The sequence below is a fragment of the Xiphophorus couchianus genome, chromosome 2, assembly GCF_001444195.1.
Source record: "Xiphophorus couchianus chromosome 2, X_couchianus-1.0, whole genome shotgun sequence".
Taxonomy (NCBI): Eukaryota; Metazoa; Chordata; class Actinopteri; order Cyprinodontiformes; family Poeciliidae; genus Xiphophorus; species Xiphophorus couchianus.
Genome location: NC_040229.1, coordinates 10,584,631 through 10,599,052, shown reverse-complemented (window position 1 = coordinate 10,599,052; position 14,422 = coordinate 10,584,631). Strand labels below are relative to the sequence as shown.

General features: G+C 36.7%; 2 long non-coding RNA genes and 1 pseudogene across 2 annotated transcripts; 1 reads left to right on the top strand and 2 right to left on the bottom strand.

The window, feature by feature from the left end:
- The first annotated feature begins 2,203 nt into the window (after nucleotides 1-2,203).
- LOC114136921 (UDP-glucuronosyltransferase 2C1 pseudogene) lies at nucleotides 2,204-6,054 on the top strand (annotated as a pseudogene).
- A 1,066-nt stretch (nucleotides 6,055-7,120) lies between these two features.
- LOC114137036 (uncharacterized) lies at nucleotides 7,121-9,821 on the bottom strand. The gene is made up of 3 exons (XR_003593924.1): nucleotides 9,673-9,821; nucleotides 8,835-9,286; nucleotides 7,121-8,731 (listed from the first exon to the last, which is right to left on the bottom strand). It is a non-coding gene; the product is annotated as an uncharacterized LOC114137036 (long non-coding RNA).
- A 2,564-nt stretch (nucleotides 9,822-12,385) lies between these two features.
- LOC114137045 (uncharacterized) lies at nucleotides 12,386-13,842 on the bottom strand. Its single transcript, XR_003593929.1, has 2 exons — nucleotides 13,418-13,842; nucleotides 12,386-13,313 (listed from the first exon to the last, which is right to left on the bottom strand). It is a non-coding gene; the product is annotated as an uncharacterized LOC114137045 (long non-coding RNA).
- Nucleotides 13,843-14,422: the final 580 nt, after the last annotated feature.

Genomic DNA, 14,422 nt, shown 5'->3' with positions numbered 1-14,422 from the left:
AGTAATAATAAAACATTATACAATGAAATACAATAGATAAAACTTTAAAGTTTAATTTATTGTTTTAATCCAATATAGACATATTATGTTTCCCACAGTCCAAAAACATGACTGTTAGACAGGGCCGGATTTACAAAGATGTCGGCCCCTTAGCTGGAGTCAATTTTGGTGCCCAATCTATGGAGGCCCAAAATGGACATAATTAAAAATGAGTGCGTTTTTGTCAAGAAATGTAAATATTTTCTTTTGCATTTTCCTTAAATATGCATTTTTGTCAAGAAATGTATATATTTTGTTTTGTCCTTTCCTTATACAAGCATTTGTTCTTTTTATCTTTTTATCATCTCCCTTTTTTACTGTGGAAAAGTAAAATTATGCAAATGAGGAGGGTAGATTCTTAAGGCTTCAACTTCTGCCTATTGGTTGGTTACTCTACTTGGCTTCAACAAATTACACAGACAAATCTTCTATTTGTATTAATAATAATTCCTTGGTTGCAGCTAATGGAAACATGGCATTTAAGATACCTGCTTAAAGGATATTCTCAGTCAAGACATCACTAAATGGAATGAGATCCTAAAAAGCTAGACATTATACCAAGATCCAAAGTAATTCAAAAATAAATGAGAAAAAAAGGAATTGAGGATTACAAAGTCATTTCTAAAGGTTTGGTACTCCAGAGAATCACAGTGAGAGCTGTTATCCACAAATTGTGAAAACATGGAACAGTGGTGAACCTTCCCAGCAGCAGGTCGACCAAAATTACCCCAAGAGTGCAATAAAAACTCATCCAAGAGGCCACAAAAGACCCCACAGCAACATCTGAAGAACTGCAGGCCTCACTTGCCTCAGTTAAGGTCAGAGTTTATGCCTCCACCATAAGAAAAAAAGTGGACAAAAGGGGCTGCATGGCAGAGAAAAAATACGGCTGAACTTTAATGTTCATCTTAATTTTTCCAGAATTCGTATTGATGATCCTCAAGACTTTTGGAAAAACATTCTGCAGACTGACGGGACAAACAATGAACGGTGTGTCTCCCGTTGCGTTTGGTGTTAATGTAACACCACATTTCAGAAAAATAACATCGTACAACAGCAAAACATGAACCTCCTTCAGGATCTGGAAGATCTGCTGTGATAAATGGAACCACGAATTCTGGTTTCAACCAAAAAAAACCTGAAGGAAAACGTCCGGCCATCTGTTCGAGACGCCAAATTGATTAATCCAAAACATACCGGCAAGACCACCTCTGAATAAAATGAAGACTTTGGTTGGCCTAGTCAAAGTCCTGACCCAGATCCCATTTATATGCTGCGGCATGACCCTAAAAAGACTGTTCATACTCGAAAAATGCAAAGACAAGTGAGCCAAAATTCCTCCATAATGCTGTAAAAAGCTGAATGATTACATTTGTTGTTGCTAAGGGTGGCCCAACCATTTATTAGGTTTAGTGGGCAATCAGTTTTTCACACAGGTCATGTAGATTTATATTTTTTCTCCCTTAATAATAAATACCTTAAATTAAAAACTACATTTTGTGTTTACTTGTGTTGTCTTTGACTGACATTTAAACTGGTTTGATGTTCTGAAACACTGAAGTGTGACAAACATGCAAAAAATGAGGAAATCGGGAAGGGGGCAAACACTTTTTCACACCTCTGCTGCTATTCTTAGTTAACTGTAGAGCTCAGAACACAAAAGGTTCTATTATGTATGATGTAGATCACCTAACAAAACCCTAAATATATATAAAAAATAAAGATAAAACCAGCATTGATACTTATTTATAGGGAACCTGGAGAATAATTTCCTTTTCTCCCAGCACAACTCAAAATGCTGTATAATCGAAATAATTTATGTAAATTAACAGTTTAAAAAGCATATTTAATAACTTTGTTTAACTGAAAGTACTTTAACAACAAATTGCTTAACGTTTTGATCAGATCAGTTCAGTTCAACAACTGGAAGCTGCTTTAACGTGACACTAGATGGCGCCACTGTGAAACAACACACAAACCACTGTGACAGTTCAAAGACCAATGCACACATTTCATAACACAACTGTTATGAAATGTGTGCATTTCATAATGCACACATTTGAAATGTGTTATGAAATGTGTGCATTTCATAATGCACACATTTGAAATGTGTGCATTTCTATCACAACGTATGTGACGTTTGACTACAAGATACACAAACAAGCCTTTCATTGGCAAAGAAGGAGGAGAACAAAGTGTTTTCTCTTCAGCTGCTGTTTATAAAGATAAAAACCAGATTCAGGTAAGAATATTAAATATTATAAAATAAAAACTAAGTAAATTTACCATGAAACATGCGTCGGTTTAGTGCACACATCTTATGCAAGAGTTAAAGTCCAATGCATCATAAAACATGTTCATAGAAACAATTGTTTGTTTTCCTTCAAATAGGATTATTTTAACTACATCATATTTGTAATTGGTTCTTGTTCTCATAAAGCAGTTATTATTCTCACTTTCCAATATTTGAATATGAGTTAAGATACAGGAGGGTTGAATAGCAAAAATGTCAGTAAAACATAAACATCCAAAACCTTATTTATATCCCTGGAATGTAAAAAGAATTACATTACAAGCACAAACTACAATGTTTTTTACTGGGGTTTTATTTGCTTAGATAAAAAAAAAACAAAGTATATATACTTAATATATTTGTTAACTAGAAAAACATTTCACTTTCCTTCTTTACCATTATTTTCTACTTTTGTGTGTTCTATCATATGACATATAATAAAAAACACAATTGTGTTGTTATAATGTAATAAAATATTTAAGGTTTCAAGCAGAAGTGGGGAGACTATCTGAAAATTATACACAAGTAAGAATCGCATTACTTCAACATATTTTTACCCAAGTAAAAATAAAAAGTAGCTGTCCAAGACATTACAGAAGTACATTTAAAAAATGTATTGGTAAACTGGCTACTCAAACACTGAGTAAATGATCAAAACATCAATTATTTAATATTTAAAAATTACATAAGCAGACAGACCAAAATATAAAGTTATGTGGATATTTTTGGTATTTTAAGGACCAAAATGAAAATAATTCATATAAATAATATACAAATCAGTTTTTATGTGAAACTTATAAAACTTTTAACAAAACCTCTAGGTGTGTGTCTGGTGAATTTTTGGAGAGTAAAGGCTTTAGCAGCTTAAACTCTCACTACCAGCTAAGCAAGATGAGTGGTATCAACTAACTCTGTCACTCTTTGGTAACTTAGTGACTTGCTCACGCTTTGGTTACCTAGCAACTCACTCACTTTTACCTAGCAACAACCTGCTGAGTAACTTGTGGAGAAGTTGTAAGGTTTCACCACTGTGCCTTCTAACTGCCAAAACATAATTGTGAATAAAAGAAGAAATATCACTTTCAGATACTTAAAACAAAAAACAAATCAATATATCAATACTGTCTGATATGAAATACTCATATCATGATACATTATTCAGCCATATTATCCAGCTCTACAAATGATACAAGGTCACAGTCACTGATATTTTTAAAGGCTAATTTCTACCCAGGTACAGGGAGAAGAGAGAACATGTCCCTTCACTGACTTATTATCTCTATTTTTGAAGGTATTCTGCGATCAGCATGAAGATGCCTCATTCTTCTTTTCTCACCTTTATGTTGCTCTTAATACAACTATCAGTTGCATCAGGGGGCAAAATTCTGGTGTTCCCATTGGACGGAAGCCACTGGGTAAACATGAAAGTGATCGTAGAGGAACTGCATGCCAGGGGCCACGAGATCACAGTGCTTCGGCCCTCTGATAGCTGGTACATCAAGGAAAAGTCACCCCTCTACACCTCTGTCACTCTTCCCTGCCGTGGAGGATTTGAGGAAAACTTCGGCGTGTACTTATCTCGACAGCTGGAGATTCGGCTTCAGATAAAACCCGGATCGTTTTGGTCCAACATCTGGGCTCACATGCAAATGAGGTGGGTGCTACTAGACCAGTTCTTCCAGTTTCATAAGAAAGTGGGGGATGTAATTACACACATGTTTGAGAATGAGGATCTGATGCAGTCATTGGAAGCTGCCAAATATGATTTGGTCCTGACAGACCCTGGCATCGGTGGAGGTGCAATGTTGGCGCGCAAACTCCAACTTCCTCTGGTGTTTAATGTCCGTTGGACCATCCAGGGAGAAGCCCACTTCCTCATTGCTCCTTCACCTCTCTCATACATTCCCTTTACTGCAACCGAGCTCACAGATAAAATGACTTTCCCTCAGAGATTAAAGAATGTCTTGAGTTACTTTGTAGGGATGTTCATTTTATCGTACATGTCAGAACCTGCCTACAAACCAATCGTCAATCGCTTCTTTGGCCCTGATGTGGACTACTCAACCTTTTTTCTCGATGCTGATATCTGGCTCATGAGAAACGACTTTGTGTTTGAATTCCCGCGTCCAACAGTCCCCAATGTCGTCTACATGGGAGGGTTTCAGTGTAAGCCTTCTAAGTCCCTCCCTGCTGATCTGGAGGAGTTTGTCCAAAGCTCTGGAGATCACGGGATTGTTGTAATGACTCTAGGAACTCTGGTGAGCAACCTGCCGCAGGATGTCTCTGAGGAGATTGCTGCAGCATTTGCCCAGCTGCCTCAGAAGGTTATTTGGAGATATGTAGGACAAAAACCAAACAACCTGGGCAACAACACATTGCTAGTGAAGTGGCTGCCTCAAAACAACCTCTTAGGTCATCCTAAAACTCGAGTATTCATCACTCATGGAGGCACCAACGGAGTCCAGGAGGCAATTTACCACGGCGTTCCGGTGATTGGACTTCCTTTATTCTACGATCAGCCTGATAATCTATCCAGGGTCAAGGTGAAGGGAGCAGCTGTCATCGTAGACATTGCCATGCTCGACAGGCATATCTTCAAAGACGCTCTGATGACAGTAATTTACAACTCCACCTTTGGAGATAACATGCGGACTCTCTCAAAGCTGCACAGAGATCAGCCAGTGAAACCCCTGGATCAGGCTGTGTTTTGGATCGAGTATGTCATAAGACACAAAGGAGCCCGTCATCTGCAGACACGCGCCCATAAAATGTCCTGGTTTGTCTACAACTCTGTTGATGTCTTTACTGCTTTGTTAGCAGCTGTTCTGCTTGTAACGATCATCTTGATTGCAGTTGTTAGGTTTTTGTGGAGGAAGATTTTCACTGGGAGAAAAATGAAACAACAGTAATGTAAAAATAAAAACAATTCTCAAGTGGCATTTTTATTCATTTGTGATTTTTTTTTTGGTTTTTATTGCATTAAAACCCTGTTACAGTATATTGTATACACAGCGTACCTATCAGGACATAGTAATCCAGCTTTCATTAAACCCCCTTCATAAACAGGTTAACTGAATTTTAAATATATATATTTTTGTATCTTGCCTTAAATTAACTGAATGCCTGAATTTTCCATCTTCATGTGGCAGAAAGACTGCATTTACTCAGGAGATACAGCTAGTTTCTATGAGACTGATTATTGTAATATTTTTTTAAAGGTGGGAATATTGTGACATTTCCATCATGAAAACCTGCACTTTCACACTCTTTTTGCCTTCTAGCACACATACTGACGAAGAAGGCAACATGAAGTGGTTGAAGGATGATGGTGCAACATGTTTTCTAGTGACTTTTCACGGGAGCAAAATTATTCACATCATTTTAATAGCTTTTCTTATTTAATTGAAACTGTGAAATTGTGTTTTCTTCAACATTAGCAGAATATCTGCAAAGTTTTGTGCACATTTACAACAGAAACGCAGCTAAACACTTTGATCACGAAAACCTGTACTCTTTTCTCGCTCTTTTGTCCTCTGGCACACATACTAACCAGGCAATAATATTGTTACATTTTAATGATTTTAATATATGGTGTTACATTTCTAGACACCATTATCCATAATGCTACTCCCTTCCCTCATGTTGTTGTTTGCTACTGATGAATTTTATGTGGCACTCAGGATTAGTTAGCCATGCAAGGTCACTCAATAAACAATTTTTTATTTTATTATCTGTGTTTTATATATATATATATATACACACACAGTATATTATCATTTATGCTGTGTGACTCATTTTAAATTCTGGTGTAATACCAATTAACACCTTAAGATGGCAGTAGTGGCTAGTGAAGGAGAAACTGGATTCCAAACCTTATGCTGAAGAAGATAAGGAGCGGCTACTCTCTTATCACCTGTACTGACATAAGCTGTGGAAGTGTGAATATCGGAGCATCACAACATCGCTGCGAAATCACTACTAACATTGCAATTTCTGTTTTGACAGGTGAGTCTCGGATATTGATACCGCTTTTAGAAGTTACTATAAAGGCCGGAAGTTACTGTTAACTGCCGCTAGCATAAAAGCTAGCCACCGGTTGGGTAACCGTTGCATGACGTTGGAACAAAATGTCTTAAAAGCAGTCTGATTCTACTGAGGTGATTTCCCTTTCAGATAGTTTTTTTCCCCGATTTTAATGCTAAATTTTAAAACGCAACTTATTATGAAATATTTTAAACTACAAGTCCAAGAAACAAATGAAAGCTATTTATCAGAAAAGTGTGTCAGAAAATATAAAGAATCCTTTAAGTGTGTGTATTCAGTCTAACCTTCATGTTATTTATCAGAGGAGATGCTGAAGGAGGAGTTGTCCAACTAGCCAATCCACTGCTTTTTCTTTACTTACTTTACGTTATTAAGAGTGAAATGATTCTTGAATTAAAAAAGACATTAACACAACAAGCAGGCTATTGAAAAAACAATTTTTTTGCAACACTGATACATCCCAGCTTACGACACAGGATGAAAATGTATGTATTTTCACTTACATGTCTTGTTTCTCTGCAAAGAAACATTGTTTCCTTAGTTAAACTTGGATCAACTAATGAGAGATGAACAGAAAAGACAGACCGTGTTGCTAAAATGTAAATGACCTGTTTAGTGGAGTTTATTTGTTTTTGTTAAGTGAGGTTTTTTTAACTATAAACCCTCAAAGTTGTTCAGGTTTTGTGATGCCGCTTGATGTCTAATGTTCTCTACTAAACCCTTGATGCCTTCACAGAACACAAATAGGTAGACTCTTATTTTAATTAATTTAGAAAGAGCAATTTGTTGCAATGAATTTCATTTAGAAAAGTGAGAGTGAAGGCGAAGGTTATCTAAAGCTGGTGTAACCCTTCTCGCTTGTCACAGCACCAGTGTAGCCTTGCTTGCTATTTTATATCGCACCTAGTGTGATATAAAATAAAACTCTCACAATGTGACTGCATGCAAGTGGTCCAATAGCATTCCTCAGAATTCTTCATTTTTCTCTTTTTTAGATGTGATCATATAGTTTAAACAATAAAACAGTTAACAATTCCTCAAAACAAAACATTCTCATTCCATGAATCATACAGTAAAATAACAGACAGCTGCCAGAGCAGTTAACAGTTACATTCACAAAACATTTTTTTTCTAAATATATATATATATATATATATTCATAACTTTATACTTTGAACCCACCTAGTGCGATATAAAATGAAATTCTCACAATGTGACTGACTGCATGCAAGTGGTCCAACTGCTGAAAAACAAAAGACACAGTTAGCGTCGTGACCCAGTGGTCAGCCACAAACACCAACTGGCGCAGCTCCCACTCATAGGGTCACATTTTTCCAGCCCAACCACGAGAAAACTTTATAAATGATATTTACAATTGTTAAATAATCTTACAGTATTTCGTTAATTGTTGAACTAGAAAAATATGACCCTAAGTAAAAGAAATAGCGAAGAGCTGCCTCTCTCGCACCTCCACCAGCAGTTCCTCAGGATCCTGGAGGGGGAAGCCGAGAGAGCGCCTGCAGGACCCGTTGCATGCAGTCACTCATCACACCACTAGGTGGCTTTAAACACATGGTTCAAAAATCTCATTACAAACACATACACACTATTATTATTATTATTTTGGGCAAAATTCACATATACATACATACACACCTGACTCTCTGTTACACTGGTGTAATACAACTTGGAAAATGAAAGTAACGAAATAAACATGATTAAATTTCAATTTTTCCCGAAACAATGGAGAATATGAATAAGTAGATTTGTTTAGCTGTATGCTCAGGTTCAACATGAAGCCACACCCAAAGCATCAAGCTAGACACACGGAAAAGAGTCTCTGTAACAGGGCAACAACACCTTGGACTTGAATATGATGATTTCAAAATTATACAGAATATAATGTAAATATGTTTAAGAAACAAAAATGTAACAGTTAGAATGTATAATACAATAAATGATCTAAACAAGAAATATCATGCATTAATATTCTAACAAACCATTTAACATAACATTTTGAAAGTAAAGACATTGTTTTGTTATAACTGGAAGTAAATTAAGTATATCTTACAAATGTTTTATTATCCGCCATAGCACTTGAATAATTGGAAGATATTTTAACGTTACTCTAGATTTTCTGCATTATGTCTGACTGTTCAAATTGGTAGTCCTCCCTCCCCTGAAATGTGATTGTTTTCTTAATTTCTGTCATTCTCTGTTCTGCACCTGTAGATGGATGTCTTCAGAGGGATCTACACCGTCTGTTCTTTCTTGATGTTTGCAGCAGAAGGACATACAGAGCAAATAGAGCTTAAAAACTAGAGTGAGACCAAATGCAACCCAGAGTCCAATGACCTTTTAAAAAAACACATCAAGAAAATGCATGTAAAAATAATGTCAATGTTTAACAGCTGTGTATATGCTGATGAATGTAAAACAAGTAGAAACTAGCTCTTACCTGTGACGTGGAGTACCACTCCAGAGTCTGGATCTCTTCTTCATGAGATAAATTAAATGGTTTACACCATTTCAGAGGGGAAGCAGTCTCACTAAGTTCATAGTATCCTGACCAATTGGTCCAAAAACAGGCATAATAACGACCATCTATTAACAGTATTATACCCCATATTACAGCAGGAACTACACCACCAAGGACATTTTGCAGATATGATTTACACGGCCTTTCAGTTTTAATCATGAGCATAAAGACAATCAATGCTGGAGCTAAGAAAAATGATAACACAGAGATAACATTCTGTTTCGACTGACAGGGACAAACAAACTCCAACTCTACAATTTTCTCAAAGCAGAGAAGGATCAGTGCAAAGCCAATGTTTGATGCCAGAGGATTATTCTCAAGCTGTCCCTTCACTGCTGAGAGAAATTCTTTTGCTGTTGCTACATCCATCTCTGCAGAAAGAAAAAAACAAAACAAAAGAAGTTATTAACTTTTAGCTTTAGCCACTTTTAGGTTATTTTATTTCTCAAAATATGAACAACATGTGTTTAATGATCTAACATCACTATGAGATAATTTATGTTTCCAATGAAACAAAACATAACCAGCAAGAGAAAAATTATGACAAACAGAGCTGTTTGAGATTATATCTGCTCTTAAGAACAACACAGTTAATGACAGAGTTAAAAACATCAACTATACCTCCACTAACAATCCTCTCCTTTAATCAAACAAAATAAAACACTAACTTCATACTGTTCCCTGGTTATCAAAGTTAAAACTTGACCATTTAGTTTTTCATAAAATTAAGTTTGCATTGTAGAAAAATAGTTTTTACCGTCAGCCCAAAAACCAGTGACAAAATCTGAAGTTAAAAAGCTCCTTCTTTATGGAGTGTGTAACACTTATGGGCTAGGCAGCTAACTGCAGCTACATATGCAGCATCAGAAGAGTGTCTTTCTGATGCTGCCTCAAGCACCTTAAGGAGCTTGAGGTGTGAAAAAAACAGGAAACAGTGGTTTTGGTGCATAGACAGTACAGGGCCGTGCAGAGACCTTTGGTGGGGCAGGGGCTCAAATTTTAAAAGGGGCACATTGAACATAAACACAATACAACAACATAGCAACAACCCATATTAATCAAGAATCTAATTGGATACTACTATATTATTGCCATCATGCAGGGAAATGCAAAGCAAATATAATCTATATTTTCCCCAACAGGTATAAAGTTTCTGTTTCTGCTGCTGACAGTCCTGGAGGGCTGAGCTGATCTGAGACTGTAGCTGTTAAACAGACCAGAGGAGAGAAGGTCAAAGGTTATAAAGTTATGAAATAAGCAAAATTCTTCCATTTTACTAATGAAGCCCTAATAATACCGTATTTTCCGCACTATAAGGCGCACCACATTATAAGGCACACCTTCAATGAATGGCCTATTTTAAAACTTTTTTCATATATAAGGCGCATAGAATAGATGCTACAGTAGAGGCTGGGGTTACGTTGTGCATCCATTAGATGGAACTGCGATAAAGGGAATGTCGACAAAATAGTCATATAGGTCAGTCAAACTTTATTAATAGATTACAAACCAGCTTCTGAAAACTCTGTTCATTCCCAAAATGAACAGCTGTTGCTTCCTCCACCTCCGCACCATTGATTCGTTCATGTTAAATTCTCTCGCTGCTGCTCTATTCCCGTGTTCTACTGACTGATCGCCTTGAGCTTAAACTCTGCGTTGTAAGCGTGTCTCTTAATAGGAGCCATTTTGGGGTCTTTACACAAAACCCAGCGTGCACCGCTGGCTGCATCGGCTGCTGCTTTCCCCCGTTTCTTCTTCTACGGGGAAAATGAAGTCGGCGTCTGCTTTTCCCTTTTCTTCTTCTACGGGGAAAATGAAGTCTGCGGCTGCTTTTCCCGTTTCTTCTTCTACGGGGAAAATGAAGTCTGCGGCTGCTTTTCCCTTTTCTTCTTCTACGGGGAAAATGAAGTCTGCGGCTGCTTTTCCCTTTTCTTCTTCTACGGGGAAAATGAAGTCTGCGGCTGCTTTTCCCGTTTCTTCTTCTACGGGGAAAATGAAGTCTGCGGCTGCTTTTCCCTTTTCTTCTTCTACGGGGAAAATGAAGTCTGCGGCTGCTTTTCCCTTTTCTTCTTCTACGGGGAAAATGAAGTCTGCGGCTGCTTTTCCCGTTTCTTCTTCTACGGGGAAAATGAAGTCTGCGGCTGCTTTTCCCTTTTCTTCTTCTACGGGGAAAATGAAGTCTGCGGCTGCTTACCGTAGTTGCGAGACCTGTTGTGGCTCAATATTGGCCCATATATAAGGCGCACCGGATTGTATGGCGCACTGTCGGCTTTTGAGAAAATTGAAGGTTTTTAGGTGCGCCTTAAAGTGCGGAAAATACGGTATCTGTTTAACCTCTAGAACAACCTGGCTGCAGGCTGATTTATAGATCACAAAGCTCAAGGGGGTTAACTCACAAAGCTCAAGGGGGTTAACTCTATATAATAGTTTGATGTTAAACCTCTAGATCTAGAATTATAAGACTGGGATATCAAGGCAAAGAAAACTCAGTAGCTGCTGGTAGGGGCCATTCAGGGGCCTCCAGACATTCAGGGGCCTCCAGACACTCAGGGGCCCCTAGAAATGGTTTAATTGTAACACAGACCATAGATCTAAACCTGTAGCATCATTTATAGAGAATGACAATGTTATTAAGCTTTATTTAATGCATCAGCTGAGAAAAATAAATAGTACATTTAGGATTTATTTAGAAAGTTTTCTTTGTAAAAGTTTAAAGAATCGTCTTGATAGTTTCATTGTTGTGTTACCATGGCTACAATATGGTGTAATCTTTGTGTTTGAATTGGGTTTGTTCACAAATACATCACAGCAAATAACCAATAATCAGTGATTGATTTTAAACTCTGCCAATAAACCTGGTCTCCCTCTCACAGATTCACCTGATCGATATTTAAACATGTCAATGATGCTGAGGTTCTTAGTAGGACGGGTTCTGGGGGCAGGGGGTTCTGTCTAAGGCCCCATATTACCTTGGGCCGGCCCTGGAAGAACAGCTGCTGCGATGCGCATCTCTGGAATCTACCTGGAATCCACCTGGAATTTTAATGCAAAATTTTCAAATGCAACTTATTATGAAATATTTTTAACTACAAGTCCAAGAAACAAATGAAAGCTATTTATCAGAAAAGTGTGTCAGAAAATATAAAGAATCCTTTAAGTGAGTGTATTCAGTCTAACCTTCATGTTATTTATCAGAGGAGATGCTGAAGGAGGAGTTGTCCAACTGCTTTTTCTTTACTTTACCTTATTAAGACTGAAATGATTTTTGAATTAAAAAAGATATGAACACAACAAGCTGGCTATTGAAAAAACAATTTTTTTGCAACACTGATACATCCCAGCTGACGACACAGGATGAAAATGTATGTATTTTCACTTACATGTCTTGTTTCTCTGCAAAGAAACATTGTTTCCTTAGTTAAACTTGGATCAACTAATGAGAGATGAACAGAAAAGACAGACCGTGTTGCTAAAATGTAAATGACCTGTTTAGTGGAGTTTATTTGTTTTTGTTAAGTGAGGTTTTTTTAACTATAAACCCTCAAAGTTGTTCAGGTTTTGTGATGCCGCTTGATGTCTAATGTTCTCTACTAAACCCTTGATGCCTTCACAGAACACAAATAGGTAGACTCTTATTTTAATTAATTTAGAAAGAGCAATTTGTTGCAATGAATTTTATTTAGAAAAGTCAGAGTGGAGGCGAAGGTTATTTAAAGCTGGTTTCCTGCAACTTGGAAAATGAAAATAAAAAAATAAACATGATTAAATTTCAATCTTTCCCGAAACAATGGAGGATTTGAATAAGTAGATTTGTTTAGCTGTATGCTCAGGTTCAACATGAAGCCACACCCAAAGCATCAAGCTAGACACACGGAAAAGAGTCTCTGTAACAGGGCAACAACACCTTGGACTTGAATATGATGATTTCAAAATTATACAGAATATAATGTAAATATGTTTAAGAAGCAAAAAAGTAAGTTAGAATGTATAATACAATAAATGATCTAAACAAGAAATATCATGCATTAATATTCTAACAAACCATTTAACATAACATTTTGAAAGTAAAGACATTGTTTTGTTATAACTAGAAGTAAATTTAGTATATCTTACAAATGTTTTATTATCTGCCATAGCACTTGAATAATTGGAAGATATTTTAACGTTACTCTAGATTTTCTGCATTATGTCTGATTGTTCAAATTGGTAGTCCTCCCACCAAATGTGATTGTTTTCTTTTCTTAATTTCTGTCATTCTCTGTTCTGCACCTGTAGATGGATGTCTTGAGAGGGATTTACACCGTCTGTTCTTTCTTGATGTTTGCAGCAGAAGGACATACAGAACAAATAGACCTTAAAAACTAGAGTGAGACCAACTGCAACCCAGAGTCCAATGACCTTTAAAAAAAAACACATCAAGAAAATGCATGTAAAAATAATGTCAATGTTTAACAGCTGTGTATATGCTGATGAATGTAAAACAAGTAGAAACTAGCTCTTACCTGTGACGTGGAGTACCACTCCAGAGTCTGGATCTCTTCTTCATGAGATAAATTAAATGGTTTACACCATTTCAGAGGGGAAGCAGTCTCACTAAGTTCATAGTATCCTGACCAGTTGGTCCAAAAACAGGCATAATAACGACCATCTATTAACAGTATTATACACCATGTTACAGCAGGAACTACACCACCAAGGACATTTTGCACACATGATTTACACGGACACAGACAATCTGTTTTAATCATGAGCATAAAGACAATCAATGCTGGAGCTAAGAAAAATGATAACACAGAGACAGCATTCTGTTTTGACTGACAGGGACAAACAAACTCCAACTCTACAATTTTCTCAAAGCAGAGAAGGATCAGTGCAAAGCCAATGTTTGATGCCAGAGGATTATTCTCAAGGCCTCCCTTCACTGCTGAGAGCCACTGTTTTACTCCTGCTACATTCATCTCTGCAGAAAGAAAAACACAAAACAAAAGAAGTTATTAACTTTTAGTTTTAGCCACTTTTAGGGTATTTTATTTCTCAAAATATGAACAACACGTGTTTAATGATCTAACATCACTATGAGATAATTTATATTTCCAATGAAGCAAAACATAACCAGCAAGAGAAAAATTATATGACAGAGATGTTTGAGATTATATCTGCTCTTAACAACAGAGTTAATGACAGAGTTAGAAACATCAATTATGCCACCACTAACAATCCTCTCATTTAATCAAACAAAATAAAACACTAACTTCATACTGTTCCCTGGTTATCAAAGTTAAAACTTGACCATTAAACTTTTCATAAAATTAAGTTTGCATTGTAGAAATAAATAGTTTTTACCGTCAGCGCAAAAACCAGTGACAAGGTCTGAAGTTAAGAAGCTCCTTCTTTGTGGCGTGGCTGAGGCTTTCTGCTCTAATTTTGCCTTTATTCCTGTTTTGTTTCACTTTCATTTTTTAGCTGCAAAACATATTCCTAAGTAAGTGTTTGTGTTTGGAACAAAA